The following is a 16,207-nucleotide window of genomic DNA, read 5'->3' as shown; positions in this document are numbered from 1 at the left end:
GACACTGTTGACTGTATTTTCCTATGTGAAATACTGTGCCTACCATTTATGAAATATTTTTCAGTTTCCTCTGTGTCTTCCTCAGCTCTAGTCTTATTCAACATACTTGCTGCCCTAAGTAATCCCATCCATGTTTCTAACTTGTAAGTCAATTTTTAGGTGATGGTTTTCTAATCTATAGTCCATATAAATTAGAGTGTAGGCTATTCTCCTGAATTTCTAAATGACCTTTTTCTTTGATAATGAAATTTCCAGTGAAGAAGTTGAGAGTAATAAGTTATTCTGGACATCTGATTGATCATGACTTTTCCAAAATTCAAAACTTCTCTCTATGGTGGTTCTACACTCTCAGATCCTCTTGTTTTCAAAGATGGATCGCTTAAATATAGTTGTTAAAAATTTCTCAGTCATATCATACTATCCTTGCTAGAGATACCAAGTTCATAGTTTCAGGATGTGAAGTTTGGTTAATATTAGAAGAAAAGTCAAATAAAGAAGCATTTATTAACTAAATTAAATATCAAGAGATGAATAGCTTGTATAAACACAGAGAAAACATTAAAATATAACATCATTACTTACACCTTTAAAATGGAATCACTGTTTTTTGACTAGTTGGCAGAGAATTTCACTCCTTTACATGCATGGAAAGTAAAGTTCAAATGATACCCATATGTCTAGAAGTTGATTTGGGTTGAAAGCACAAGTCTCTATTGTTAGGTTTAAAACAACTGAACTGAACTTACCAACCTGAGAAGAAACCTGTCTAACTCGTTTCATATACATGTTGTATTCTCTTTTAAAGAGGTTTCAAAACATCAGAAAGAGAGAGACGCTGGCCCTGCCATCCAGGACCTTGGACAATACAATAGAGGATGCATTCAGAGCAGCAGTTCTCAACCTTGGGTGCACATTAGAATCACCTGGGGGAGCTTTTAAACATCTTTCTGCCCAGGCTGTGCCCCAAACCAATTAAATCAGACCCACTGTGGGTTACGATCCAGGCATTAAAGTTCCCCAAGTGGTTCTAGGTTGAGAAACACTGATTCATAATGAGTGACTGAGGAACAGTTCTGGCCAGATGCAGCCACGTTAAACGGCAACGGAGAGTCATTCAAAAAACAAGAGTGGAGACAGGAGTAGGGGGCAAGTAGTTTGAGATCAGAGTGGAAATAGATGGGGACACTTGTCCTTATGATCCTAGATATTCTTGTTTCTTTTATTTTTTAAAATTAGGGTATATCAATATTTGCTGGCAGCAAGTGAATGTTATGTAATATTTTTGTGCAGATAAAAATTGTAAACCTATGAAACACTGGTTAAGTATGCTGAGTGGTCTATTGCATGTTCTTTCCATGACCAAATTTGACTGAGTCTGATGCCACCTTCCTTCTGGTGGCAGCCCCTCAACCTCCATTCAGGATGAAAACTTCATCTCACTCCAGATTCCTATCTTTTCCCCCGTCGTGGATGATCTGTGTCAAGATGATACTCTTGAAGCTCAGCTCAGCTTTAAGCAAGAAAACAATTCTGAGTGCCTGTTTGACAGAATTTGAACTCCAAAAGAGAGAAGAAAAAAAAAAAAAAAAACTAGTTCGGGAGCCAGCCAAACCAACGAGGTACCTGCCAAACCACACCTTATCCTCCTCAATCAGCAAAAATATCATCCACCGCCTGACTCCTCTTAGCTCACCAATAGGAGCTTGTTCATTCCCTTATTAGGACACTGGCAGTGGCGAGGGAGACTGCTCATGTCTGAGGCCCAGGAGTGGCTTCTACAACATGTGCAGTTCATCAAAAATGAGCAGAGGGTAACAGGCACCGAGGGAGGGGACTGGAAAAATTAAATCCTCTCTGTATGGGAGGAGAATCCATCTTGGTAGGCCACAATTATGGTTTTGGATTTAAAAAAAAAAAAAAATTTTTTTTAAAGCCAAACCAAAAAAACACAATCTTAATATTTTTTAAATGCAGTTTTTTTTTTTTTTTTTTGGGAAGGGTGTTTTTGAAACTTAGAAATGCAGGCAAGAAATTTCAAGTTGAATGCTTCCAGGGAGTTGAATATGTATAATCGGTGAGTACCTGGTCTTAACCTAAAGAAGGGCTAGGCTTAGATGGCCTGTCCCAGTTTTAAAGCATATACCCAAACCTAGAGGTGTCATTTGCATCTTCGGTTTTGAACCTGAAGCAAAATAAAAACCCTGACTCCTTCTGTCTTTCTACTTCTCACCTGGCTACGCTCTGACTCTTGTCCTAGCTAAACACTTTCTTCCTTTTTTCACAGTGTTCCACCACTTAAACTAGGCTTTTTTTTTTTTTTTCTAGGACTTTAGTACAACTGGGAACAGCTTCCAAGTCAAAATGAGATGCTGCCCTGTTATGATCTGTGTCAGCAGGGCTGTCTTGTCAATCCCATCCTGTTTAGTGGCTGAGCTGTTTTCAGAGCCAACTCAGAAACTCAGATCCATCCACACAATTCTAACTTTAACTAGAGTTTATAAAACACTTTCAGCACGTACACGCCCTCAATAGTGGGGCAGACGCTGCTATCATCCTTGTTTCGCCACTGAGGAAATAGGCTCAGAGAAGATGAGGGACTTACGTTCAGAGTCAGGACATCATGGTAATTTTGAACTATTCTGACTGATGCTCTCTTCCATCTCAATGATGTCATAGAATTGTGGTGTTCTGCTCAGATGGAGCTCTGAAGCCTACCACAGAGATTTTAAGTCCTCAAGCTCCCCTGCTGCTGCTGCTGCTACTAAGTCGCTTCAGTCGTGTCCGACTCTGTGCGACCCCATAGACGGCAGCCCACCAGGCTCCCCAGTCCCTGGGATTCTCCAGGCAAGAACACTGGAGTGGGTTGCCATTTCCTTCTCCAATGCGTGAAAGTGAAAAGTGAAAGTGAAGTCGCTCAGTCGTGTCTGACTCTTAGAGATCCCATGGACTGCAGCCTACCAGGCTCCTCCATCCATGGGATTTTCCAGGCAAGAGTACTGGAGTGGGGTGCCACTGCCTTCTCCGTCAAGCTCCCCTAGGGACTTTTTTTTAAAAAGTGCTTACGCCACCCCCCGCCCCCACCAGGAGACTGGAGGTGGCTCCAGGAGTCACCTTGCCATCTGGGTGCTGTAGCCAACAACTCATTCCACTAAATTTTACACCGTGTTAAAGTTTTAAGTTCAATATTTCTAAGGCTAATGATCCAAACACAATAGCCATTATCCATTTGAAATAATAACATTGGTGACAAAAAAAAAGAGGAATGTATAAGACCAGCCAACCTTGACTTTGAATGAATGAAGCAAACAATTTTTTAAAAACAAATTGTTTAAAAAAAATGAGGGGGCTTATTCAATGGTGATATATAACTCCCATTTGTACAGTACAGGAAAACCTCAGCGATACTGCAGTTTCAGTTCCAGACCACGGCAATAAAGCAAATATCACAATAAAGCTAGTCACACAAATTCTGTGGTTTCCCAGGGCACGTAAAAGTTATGTTATGTTATATTGCAGTATATTAAGTGTGCAATAGCACTATGTCTAAAAAACAATTTATATACCTTAATTAAAAATACCTTATTGCTAAAAATACCAAAAATTATGATAGTAATATTAAAGATGAGAAGAGTTGACTCGTTGGAAAAGACCCTGATGCTGGGAAAGTTTGAAGGCAAAAGGAGAAGGGGGCAGCAGAGGATGTAATGGTTAGATAGCATCACCAACTCAATGGATATGAATCTGAGCAAACTCTGGCAGATAGGGGAGGACGGTGGAGACTGGCATGCTGCGGTCTATGAGGTCGCAAAGAGTCGGACATGATTTAACAACTGAACAACAATGCCAATACCAAAGATCACTGATCACAGATCTCCATAACAAATACCGTGACAATGAAAAAGTTCAAAATATTGCAAGAATCACCAAAGTGTGACACAGAGACACAAAGAGAGCAAATGCTGCTGATTAAATGGCATCAATAGACTTGCTCAATGAAGCATTGACATAAACCTTCAATTTGTAAAAAAACACAGTATCTGTGAAGCTCAGTAAAGTGAGACCTGCCTGTACTGACCAGGTGTCAGGCAATGCACAGGATGCACCTCATCTAACCCTTACACCAGCACTGAACACACACAACAGATCCCATGTACAGACGAGAGGAACAAGCCTGGCCCAGAGATGTCAAGTCACTTGCCCAGGCGTTATACCTGTAGGATCTTAGCTTGCATGTCTGGCCGACCCCAAAGTCTGGGCTCTTTGCACAACTATGACATAGCTTGTCTCTTTCGTTTCAGGTCTCAGTTCTTTGACAGGGCAGGACTGAGAAGTTAAGATATGGAAAAGGTCAGAATTATTCAAAGAGTTTATTTTCTTTTAAATAGCATAAGAAAGCCACGTGATTATTAATGGTACAGCTCTCCCATCATGGGGGAAAGGTACACTCACTGCCTCTTTGTAGGGCCCTTAAAGCAATCTGTAGTCCCCTGGGTGGGTTGTTTAAGGTTAAAGAGTTATGAAAGATCAAAGACCCTCACCAGACCACTCGTCTCACCCCATCCAGCCCTGCTCCACCAGGAGGAGAAGCTTGCTCATCAAGCAGGATCTGATGTCATATTACAATTGCTGCCAGATTCTCCCACTCAAAGACCAGAGGTTAGAGCTGTGAAAGTACAGGCCTGGAATAACATCCGTGTTAGCTGGAGAAAGGAGGGAGCCGCCGGGAGTCAGCCAGGAGGCAGAAGCCAGGCATTACACACCCACACAGGGAGGAAGAGGGCTAGTGAATCAACCTCTTTGGCCTCATTTTCCTCATCTGTAAAATGGACATGAGTTTGAGCAAGCTCTGGGGGTTAGTGATGGACAGGGAAGCCTGGTGTGCTGCAGTCCATAGGGTTGCCAAAGTCAGACACTACTGAGCGACTGAAATGACTGAAAATGGAGATAATGGCACTCAACGTGTCCTGCTGTTGAAGAATTAAATAAACTCATATTTGTAATGTACTAGCATAGGGCTTGGCACATTCTAAGTACTGTATGAGTGCTAACTATTATTATTATTACTATTATTTTTACCATCCTTCTCTTCCTCCTCTTCATCATCATATAGAAAATAGGTTCTGTGCTTATGTCTTCCAGGGCATGCTGCTGTTTCCCAGCATGAAGGGGAGAACTGGGCAGGTAGATTTTTCTACTCAAGGATCTTAAACTCCTTTTCACTGAGAATATTAACACCAGAGAAAGCTTAGAAATGCAGAACAAATGTAGGGAAATATTCTTTTGTTGGTATTCCTTTATTCTTTCTCTGTTGACTACCTTGTCTCTGTATTTTTTTTTTTTTTTTTTTTTTGAGGGGTGGAGTGTGGAGAGAAAAAGTAGGGGCTAAAAATGTGCAATAAGTGGAATGCCTTTTATCTCTCATTTTCTCTGTCTCTCTCTTAGTCCCCGTGTCACTTGTCGTTAAAATGTAAAATTTATCATCAGACAGCTTTATCTTCCCATTCCAGAAAACGCATGCATGCCAGTAGAAGAGGATAATCCCCTTTTCTATTATTCTTTGGGGCTGGCTTAACACCCAAACTTAGTGGAGAATTGATGGTTCAGAACTCTACACATAGAGGTTGGTTCTGAGTGTCATTGGAATGGCTTTAAACAGATGGCCTGACACTGCCCCCATATCCTTCAGTCAGCTGGCATTTTAATTGTACTAGAAAGTTATCCCACTTACTGCTTATGAATTAAACTATGCAATGTCATGTTAAAGTATTTTAAATCTCTCAGAACCTGTAATGGGTTGAAGCGTGTCCTCTCTAAAAATGACAGGTTGGGGGCTTCCTAGTGGCTCAGTGGTAAAGAATTCACCTGCCAATGCAGGAGACACAGGTTCTATCCCTGATCTGGGAGGGATAGAACATGTCTCGGAGAAGATCCCACATGCCTTGGAGCAACTAAGCCCGTGCACCACAACTGCTGAGTCTGTAGAGCCGAAGATCCACAGCTACTGAGCCCACGTGCTGTAACTACTGAAGTCTGAGCACCTAGAGCCCGTGCTCCTTGACAAGAGAAGCCACCACAATGAGAAGTCTATGCACCTCAACTAGAGGGTAGCCCCCTGTTTGCCACAACTAGAGAAAGCCTGGCAGCAACAAAGACCCAGCACAGCCAAAAATAAATAAATAAATAATAAAATTATGAAAAAAAAAAAAATGATTGGTTGGTGACCTAACCCCCAGAACCTCAGAAGGTGATCTTATTTGGAAATACGGCCTTTACAGAGGTAATCAAGTCATGATGGTCATAAGGTGCGCCCTCATCCAACAGGACTGGAGTCCTTATAAAAAGGAAGAAAACTGGACACAGAAAGAGACATGCATGGCAGGTAGACTATGTGAAGAAACTGAGAGAATGTCAGAGGAAGGCAGAGCACTGGAGTGAGATATCTACATGCCAAGGACAGTCAAAGATGACCAGGAGACCAAGAGAAGCTAGGAGAGAGGCCTGGGACAGATTCCCCCTCATGGCCCTCTGAAGGGAACAACCCTGCCTGTTGGTTTAACGTATGTAGTATGTTGGTTTAAAGTATGTAGTGCTTTGTTAAGGCAGCCCGAGGAAACTAAGACAGTACTCAGTTTAAGGATCGAATGTTTCTGCTGAAGCTCCAATACTTTGGCCACCCGATGCAAAGAGCCTACTCACTGGAAAAGACCCTGATGCTGTGAAAGACTGAATGCAAAAGGAGAAGGGGACAACAGAGGATGAGATGGTTAGATGGCATCACCAACTCAATAGACATGAATTTAAGCAAACTCCAGGAGATAGTGGAGGACAGAGGAGCCTAATGTGTTTCAGCCCATGGGGTTGCAAAGAGTTGGACACTACTTAGCGACTGAACAACAACATGGTTCTACTTTGTTAATTTCTCTCAACAATTACAAGCACCTTCTACTGTTTATTTTGGTGTGTGGTTCATTACATTGAATTAGTAGCCCATCTAATTCATGAAGTTGCCTTCCATTGTAACTTATAATTTTATTTCCTCATATGCTCAGTTCTCACCTTTGCTGTGTTCCTTTTGCTCCTCTGGTGTCTGAGGGTCTTGGTTTGAGATTTACCTGTAGCTCTAGGTGGACTCATAAAACTAGCCTTCTTAAGCTCCTGGATGGAGGGAATGTTTTACAGCGTCTCCCTTCCAGCCTGCAAGTCTTCAGATCTGAGAGAGACAGACTTATAATGCTTCCCTGGGTCAAACTGAATGTTTAATTAAGGTCAGAAGTTTAAAAATGTATACAAGGGAGGGAGAATAACTGGAAAGTAAATCTTTCCCATGATGCTAACCCGTACAGGCCTGGCATGGTTCAATTTATGACTTCAAGGCTGTTTCCCTTGGGGTGAGAAGAGACTATGCTATACGTACATACTTCTTGGGTGCCCTTCACTCACTGAGGTTAAAAGGAAAGCCCCATAATGCTTGAGCCTAAGGAGCTTTTGTCCTTTAGTGATCAGGAAGTACCTGTGTGCGTGCCTGCTAAGTTGCTTCAGTCGTGTCCAATGCTATGTGACCCTATGGACTGCAGCCCACCAGGCTCCTCTGTCCATGGGATTCTCCAGGCAAGAACACTGGAGTGGGTTGCCATGCCCTCCTCCAGAGGATCTTCCTAACACCGGGACTGAACCCGCTTCTCCTGTGCTGCAGGTGGATTCTTTACCCACTGTGCCACCTGGGAATCCCTCCGGAAATATCTACTACTCAGCAAACTCACATCAGAATACCACTTCCACATAAGGTATCTCCAGGATCCAGAAGGTTTGCTCAATTTGTGGAGACCTCAGCAAACTTTAAAATGTAGAGGTAAGGCCCAGGTTTGTTGCATTTAATTCTAGGGACTCTGTGTACCCACATAATTATGTGGGGTCTAATTGTGTTGTCTCCAAAAATGCATTGAAGTCCTAGCCTCCAGTACCTCAGGACACGACTTTATTTGGAATTAAGATGTAATCAAGTTAAGATGAGGTCATTAGGGTGAACTCCAATCCACAATGATTGGAGTTCTTATAAAAAGGAGCAATTCAGACACAGAGACAGACAGCGGGAAGATGATGTGAAGAGAAATAGGGAGAATGTCATGAGAAGTAACGGAAAAATTGGAGCTATCCTGCCACAAACCAAGGCCCAGCTGGGGCCACCAGCACCCAGAAAAGGCAAGGAAGAATCTTCCCCTATAGGATTCAGGGGGCGCATAGTCCTGCAGACACCTTGACATCAGGCTTCTAGCCTCTAAAACTGTGAGAGACAATGAGTTTCTGTGGTTCTATGCCACCTAGTTCGTGGTACTGTTATGTGACCCTAGGAAACTAATACAACTCATCACAGTCATTCACAGTTCTGTGAATACAGTAAGTTCACTACATATGAACAGGTTCTGTTCCGAGAGGGCATTTGTAAGTCCAACAGAGTTAGCCTAAGTACCCAACTATCACAATTGGCTATACAGTACTGTACTGTAATAGTATACTTTTCACATACATAATACATAAAAAAAAAAACCCAAAAATAAAAAAAACCATTTTTAATCCTGCAGAACATTACCTTGAAAAGTATAGTAGTAAGCTAATACATAGAGGCTGGCATTGAGTGAACAGGCAAGAAGAGTTACTGAGTGGAGGAGGAAGTGGAGGTGGGAGATGGTAGAGCTGAAGGACTGCCAAGGAGACGGAGGGCAAGCTGCAATTTCACGCATGCCTGATGTTGACGGAATGCATGTTCGCATCTCTGAAAGTTCACTACTTGAAGATTCATGTGTAGGGGGCTTACTGTACCAGGAAGCTACCTCAGACTCATTCCCTTAGGCATCCAGTTAATGCCAGTAATTATCACTGTCTATCACCCCACACACATCTTTTTGAGCTAAGTGCCAGGCACCATGCTAACCACTTTACATATCTTTTCCTCATTTTATAGACAAATAAACTGAAAAAACTCAGTGAGATTAGGTAATCAGCTCAAGGGCACATAGTTAATAAAATGATGCAACTAGGATTTGAGTCCAGCTCTAACTTTATCTGCATTTTTTCAAAGTTAATATTCTTAATTTATACTCTCCTTCTCTATCAAGCTTACTTAGAGATTGGTGGCATCAAAGTTTTTGGCAAACAAATCCCTACTTCTTACTATGTCCTCCTTCACAATGTGTCTGGTTTAGGCCAGTTTTGGAAAGTAGCAATTTTATATTTTGCCCCCAAAGCCTATTTTTAGCAAGTTTCTTTTAACTTTAAGAGTTCTCCAAAGTATTGCAGTATGGGTTATAGTTTTTAAGTAGGAAGTACATGGAACAACTAAAATCTGAGATGAGGAGCTCCTCTGATTTTTTAAAAATAGATGGATTTTTTGAACACATGTCAACCACAAACTGAATTCACCCGGCTTTTGCCCCAGCATCTTACACCCCAGTAGCTTTGCTGGTGTAAGATATCAAGCCATTTCTCTTCTAGGGTCTGTAGGAAAAGAAGAGCTCTTACGGGAGAGGAAGATGGATAATTTAACACTGATTGATTATCTGCTGTGGTTTATACACCGTCACATAACTAATTCCTTTGATTTTCACTAAACCTGCAAGACAGACACTAAACCTTTCTTTCCCCCCACCTGCTCCACCCCACATATGAAGAAACATAGGCCCACTGAAATTAACAGACCTGCTTAATCACACACTTATCAAAGATCAAAGTCCAAACAGATGTGGGAGTCAGGTTCTAGTTTTCACCTGCCAATAATGTGCCCATTTAGTGCTTTGAAAGCTGGGTCTGAAAGAGTACTGAGACCTTTTTCCCAGCCAGCAGGGCTGTTTCACTCTGGAAAGACTACCTAAGAAATAGCAGAGGTGAGTGACCAGCTCCTCTTTAAAGCCATCTCTTCTGCTTCAAAAGTTCAGTATACACTGGCCACCTTGGACCTTAAATTTACTCTTATTAAAAAGTTGTGTGAACACCATTATTTTCAATTCAATTCTTAGACATATCATATTAATTCATTAAGAAGCTATAGGAATTACACAAAAGCTATAAATATCATGAAACCATATTAAAGGTAGGTTGAAAAAATTCCTTAAATGTTTTATATTTCATGTACCCTTCTCTGGAAACTATGCAAGATAATTATGAACTGTGGCCTTTGGTGGGGTATCGCTGATCTGTGCAAGAATGTTTTCACTCTTCAAGGAGCAAAAGTGGCTAATTATCTTGGGGTGAGTATAGTCCTTACTTTATTATATTGTTATTTTATCTCTTCCTGGTGCCTCAGTTGGTAAAGAATCTGTCTGCAACACGGGAGGCCTGGGTTCAATACCTGGGTTGGGAAGATCCCCTGGAGAATCGCATGGCAACCCACTCCAGTATTCTTGCCTGGAGAATCCCCATGGACAGAGGAACCTGGCAGGCTACAGTCCATGGGGTCACAAAGAATCGGACACGACTGAGTAACTAAGCACGTATTATCTCTGTTGCATATAAAGAGTAAGGCATAGTGACTTACAGAATTGAGTTCTAGAAAAGGTGAGTGCTTATTCCTTGTAACTATCAGAAAGAAGTCATGGAAAGAAAAGACAGAGCAAGCCTGGAAGAGCCTGTCTAGTGTGGGTTAGACCTTCAATAGGAATTCATTAGCATAGAAAATACCAGCCTAAAATACCAGGGCCTAAATAGCAATATCAAGATGTAAGAAGCATTCTAATCAATGTCTGCATGAGATGAGGTTTACAATAAAGGTTATAAAGAAAAAGTGAATGGTCAGTGAGAAAAGTACCATATTTTCTTTAGAATTTTATTGTTTTAAACCGTTCTTAATAAAGCTATCTCCTTTACTCATTACTTTTATTTAATGTCAGTTGTTTTTAATAAAAAGCAGTCTTAATAGCAGTGGAAATGAGCATTTATCAATGCAGTGGGCCAGAGCAGATACTATCAGGCAAAGCACACTCCTTCACAAATTGGCTCAGAAGTTAAAAATCCACCGACCACCTAGTAGCTTCCTTGATTTTACAACCGGAAAAAGGATTTAAGGGCAGAGAAAAGAGGATGACCTGGCTGAGCTTCTTAAATACAAACCTAGTTACAACATCCCAAACAAATGTCACTCTGAGATTTTCATTTGTGAAGTTGCATAATATTATAGCCCATGCAAGGATCTTTCCACAACTCTATAAAGAACAAATGGTCTTCCCATTTAATTGGGAAAAATAAGGCTATTTAATAATAACTTGCATTTGTTTAGTACTTAGTTTTTTTCCATATACTTTGACACACATCACTGTACTGGATGGTCTTACCACCCTGCAAGTTACACTGAGCAGACACGAGCATTTCTATCTTACAGCTGCATTGTAGCAAGATGAAGTGGCTTCCTGGAGATCACAGGGCTTATTGCTGAAGGAGTTAGACCAGAATCAAGACCCTCTGATTCCCACTTGAAAAGCCTCTCTTTAAGTATCTAGGCTGATCTCTGAAACAGGCAGCTATCAGGGTCAGGGGCTACTTAGTAGGTTATGACTAGCATTTTTTAATGAAATATAGACTAAAGAAAATATCAGAGGGCAAGAAACTATATCACTATATTGGAAATATCTGTATTTTCATGTTACTACAGCATTGCTCACAATAGCCAAGGTATGGAAACAACCTACGTATTCATCAATGGATGAATGGAGATCCATATACATGTGTATGTAAATATATATAATACGCAATATTGTAATATATACATATGTACACAGTAATGTGGAATCCTATCAGCCTTTAAAAAGAAGGACACCTGAAACTAACACAACACTGTAAATCAACCATAGGCCAACAAAACTTATTTTTTTAAAAGAAGGAAATTCTGCCATTTGCAACAACATGAATGAATATGGACAGCATTGCGCTGAGATAAGCCAGACAGAGAAACACGAATACTGCATCCTATCACTTACATGTGGAATTTGAATAAAAAATTTAAACGAGAATACTGATTGCCAAGGGCTGGAGGCTAGGGGAAATGGGGAGAGGCTGGTAAAAGGCTATAAACTTATAGTGATAAGGTGAATAAAGTCTTAACGATCCAATGGATAACATAGTGACTACAGTTAATAATACATTGTTGTCAACTGAAATATGCTAAAAGAGTAGAACTTAAGTGTTCTCACTAGAAAAGGAAAGAAAGCTAAATATGATAGGTGATGAATATGTTAATTAACTATGGGACTTCTTTTACAATGCAGAGATCTATAGATCATCATATAGTACATTTTAAATATATTATAAGCTTATTTGTCAATTAGACTTTAATAATTGACCTGGAGAAGGGCATGGCAATCCACTCCAGGATTCTTGCCTGGAGAATCTTGTGGATGTATAATAATCTTATCTGTCAGTCATACTTTAATAAAAGTGAAAAAAATCAATAGTACAACTTGAAAAAAGAAAATATCAGAGGGCACTGTACATAGCAAGAGTGAGCATTATTTTGTGAAACATTTGTTTCGAATAGATATATGGGTATATATATGTGGTGCCTGTGTACTTAGTCAGTTCAGTCGTGTCTGACTCTTTGCGACCCCATGGCATGCACCAGCCCAGGCTTCCCTGTCCTCCACCATCTCCCAGAATTTGCTTAAACTTGTGTCCATTGAGTCACTGACATACTGAGTCACAAAATAAATTTATTGTATTTAAGTTTATACTCAAGTATAACAGAAACCAGTATTCATTTCAGAGGGTCAGAAGGAAAGAGAAAACAGGGAAACGCAGCTAGCGCTGGTCAGGTGTCTGTCCGTTCTGACGGCAGCCCCCTGATGGACCGGGGGATGTGTGTCTGCTGGGAGGTGGGTGTGGGATGAGAACAGAGGAGCATTCCTGCAGTGGGCGGGAGGTCAAAAGACTAGATAATCTTGAAGCCAGAGCCTGTGCTTTGTTCTTTTTTATGTTCTTAGTGCCTAGTCCCAGCAGCACTAACTGGCACAGGAAACCCTCAATGAATATTTGTTGAATGAATACATGGAAATGAGTGAGGTTTACAGATTTTTAAAGGCTCCTCTTAAAAACTCAATTAGGCTTGGAAATGAATTCAGGCAGTCCTACATTTATGAAAAGCTTGTTTCCAAAACCTTAATTTGCAAATTGGTTTTTGGAACTTCAAACATTATTATACATGGCAGTTGGGATCTCGGGCCAGCCCACAACCACCTTTTAAAACCCAGGATATATCTGAAGCTAGTACTGAGAATTGAAACTGCATTTCTACAGGGGAAAAAGGCATCCTCACTGGTCCAGTTGGGAATGCCAGAGGCATGTTAGCCTCCAGATGGCAGAGGAACACCTCCCCAGCCCCCATTCCTCTGGCCTCAGCTAGCCTGGCCTCTGCAAAGCCATTTTGGGGGAACTGGGGAGGGGGGTGTGAGAATCAGTAGGAAGTCAGCGCTCATGTCAAGGATAGAAATAGGTTAGAGGTAAGAAGAGTGAAAGAGAAGTGAGCAATGCAAATTGCATCAACCAGGGGGGAAAGAAAGGCCTGTTGCCACCAGGCACCCAGTCAGTGCTCTTGTGGCCAGGTGGCTAGGAAGACACATGAAGAAAATCGAGACCATTTCCATAAAGATTTGGTACAGTCACCATTCCAGCAGAAATTCAGCAACATCGTTCACAGAGTGCCCAATACTGGCAAAGAGTAACTGCCCGTTTCTCTGCCATTCTTTCTTATTTTTTATCTACTAACAGAAAGTGGTAATTTTACCCTTAACCAGATAAGAGGTCCAGTGACGTCAACCATTTAAAGCCAAACTTTGAACTCCAAAGTGAACAAAAATGGCCGGTTTGGTATACAAATCAAAAGTCACAAAATGTACATGCCCTTTACTTGGTAAGAGAGGAGACGCCTGAATGTTCCTCTGCCCAGACTGTTGACTTTTTCCTTGAACACAGTTGTAACAAACGGGGTTTCCTGATAGTCTTGGCTACTGTGAGTAGTGAGTGGAACCACTAGACCTGGATACGCTTATTTCCCTGTCATGTTTTTAACTTAGTTTCTTCAGAAAACGGTGGCATGAACTAAAAAATTTCCTACGTTTCTTTGGTATCATGGTTTAAAAATTTATATACCCTTCTACGTTTGTTACAAAAGTGACAGAAGCATGGCTATCTACAGGAAACCCCATATCTTGACTCAAGAAGATTTCACCTGGCCTTTGGGAAAATGAGAAAGTAAGTGGTGAAAATATCAGATCGCAAGTGACAGAATCTCTCAATAATCATACCAGGAACAAATTAAACAGCACCTTGAAAACTAGAAAGAACTGAAAAACCATTCACAACTGCCCCTGAGAATAACATGACCCTGGGTAGGTCTCGGCATTTAGGAATCTTAATGTACCTCATAAAAGAAATACTTCCAATCTTGCTCCGTAGGTGATGAAACTGAGATAAATTATCTGATGCAAATGCAAAGCAATTTAGAAATCGTTTCGTTGGGCATCTGTTTTGGCATTTAACTTAAAACTTCTTCCCAAGCAGAAGGTCCAGAAGCTCTGGTGTGTTCAAATGACTCCGATGAAAAGTGTAAACTTAGATGAACTGAGTTTGATTTATCCAATAATGGGAAAGTTAAAGAATATGTTTTGATCATTGATTGGCACCACGCTGGAAGCTGAAGGTCCAAAGAGTCAAAATAGTTCCTACCCTCAAGTGAATTACCATTTATTGCAAGAGGACAGGCATGCTCACCACTATCTTTAGTTTAAAGCTAATAATAGAAGGATGGACAACAAAGGTTAGTGGTGTGGAGACAAAAGAGGAGCGGAGGAAGCCCTGTGGAGAAAGGGAGCGTTTGACGAGGGCCCTGAAGGACAGGAATGGAGTCAGAAGCACATGAGATAGAGCCGCTCATCCCTACGGTACTCTCCAATCACACCCCGTCTCTCCATTGCCTCTACCTCCCACCACACTCCCTTGTCTTTTCCCTATCCCACCGCACCCTACCCACTCCAAAACTTCCTTGGAATCCTTGGTCTCCATAGAACACTTCAGAAGCCCCAATCTTGTTCAATTCCTCCATTTCGGAGGGGAAACTGAGGGAAACTGAGTGTTCTCCACATAAGATATAGGGTGAGCCAAGGAATGGAGGTGGCTTTTATGTAATGAATCTGGGGACCAGTGAGTAATCTGATTTGGCCAGAGCAGGGGGCAGTCAGAATGGGAAGGGATACAAAAGGCAGATTGTGGAGAACCTTGAATGCCACGTGGAAGACAGTGAGCTCTATCTTCAAGGGTGAGGGGTGGGAGGGCCGGAGGGGACACGGTCAGAAAGGGGACAGAGACTGAAGCTGGAACCAGATAGGAGGCAATTAGAACTGTCCAGGTGTGTGTGTGGGGGGGAGGGGGGCAGTAACTGCTGAAATTCAGGTAATGACAGATGAGTAGATAAGAGTGAGAGAGATATGGAGAAAGTAAACTGATAGAAGCAAGGGCATGATAAAGCGGGAAGAGTCAGGACCAGGAATTCACACTGACACACACACACACACACACACACACACACACACCGCCCCCCCCCCCCCAGATTGGGCTCTTTGCCCTGCATTCCAGGCTCTGTTGTTGATCAGCTGTGAATACGGGGCCAGCCCTTTACCCCATGTGCCTCAGTTTCCTCATTGGAAATTGAGCCATTGAACACAATTGGAGGGTTTCTCAAATTCCACGGACACCTAGGATTCCAAGGAAGTTTTGGTGGAGTGGGTAGAGTGGGGTGGGGTAGAGAAGGATGGGGAGTGGGGGTGATGAGCAATGGGGACTACAGCGGTGAAGAGAAGCTCTAGATCCAAAACCACCCATTTGATCAGAACATCTCCTTTATGTAACAGAATTCCTCTTAACAGTAAATTTGCTAAAAAAAAAAAAAAACCCAACCAGTCTGATAGCCATACAGATAAGCTCTGACACCCCTTTTCGCTCTCACACTTGAGTGATTACACGCAAAGAAACTGGTTATCCAAGAGATCTGCCAATGCAGTGGACGTGGGTCTCGTTTTTTAGGACCCTGTTGAGTTCCTGTTTATTTGATGAACTGTTACACAAATGCTGGAGCGACTGGAACAACAATTGTCATGCTGAATCGATGCCAAAACTTTCAAAAATGGGACAGATTTACTGAAAGGCCATCTGGTGTTCTTACTCTTGTGCGGTA

The 16,207-nt window shown here is 41.7% G+C and overlaps 1 protein-coding gene across 16 annotated transcripts in view; it reads right to left on the bottom strand.

Moving 5' to 3' along the window:
* Window positions 1–16,207, bottom strand: part of CALD1 (caldesmon 1) — a 231,553-nt gene that overhangs the window by 61,896 nt on the left and 153,450 nt on the right.

This window comes from Bos taurus, chromosome 4, assembly GCF_002263795.3.
Source record: "Bos taurus isolate L1 Dominette 01449 registration number 42190680 breed Hereford chromosome 4, ARS-UCD2.0, whole genome shotgun sequence".
NCBI classification, from domain to species: domain Eukaryota; kingdom Metazoa; phylum Chordata; class Mammalia; order Artiodactyla; family Bovidae; genus Bos; species Bos taurus.
The sequence above is the reverse complement of the archived record's forward strand: the minus strand, read 5'-3'. Positions and strand labels throughout refer to the sequence as shown.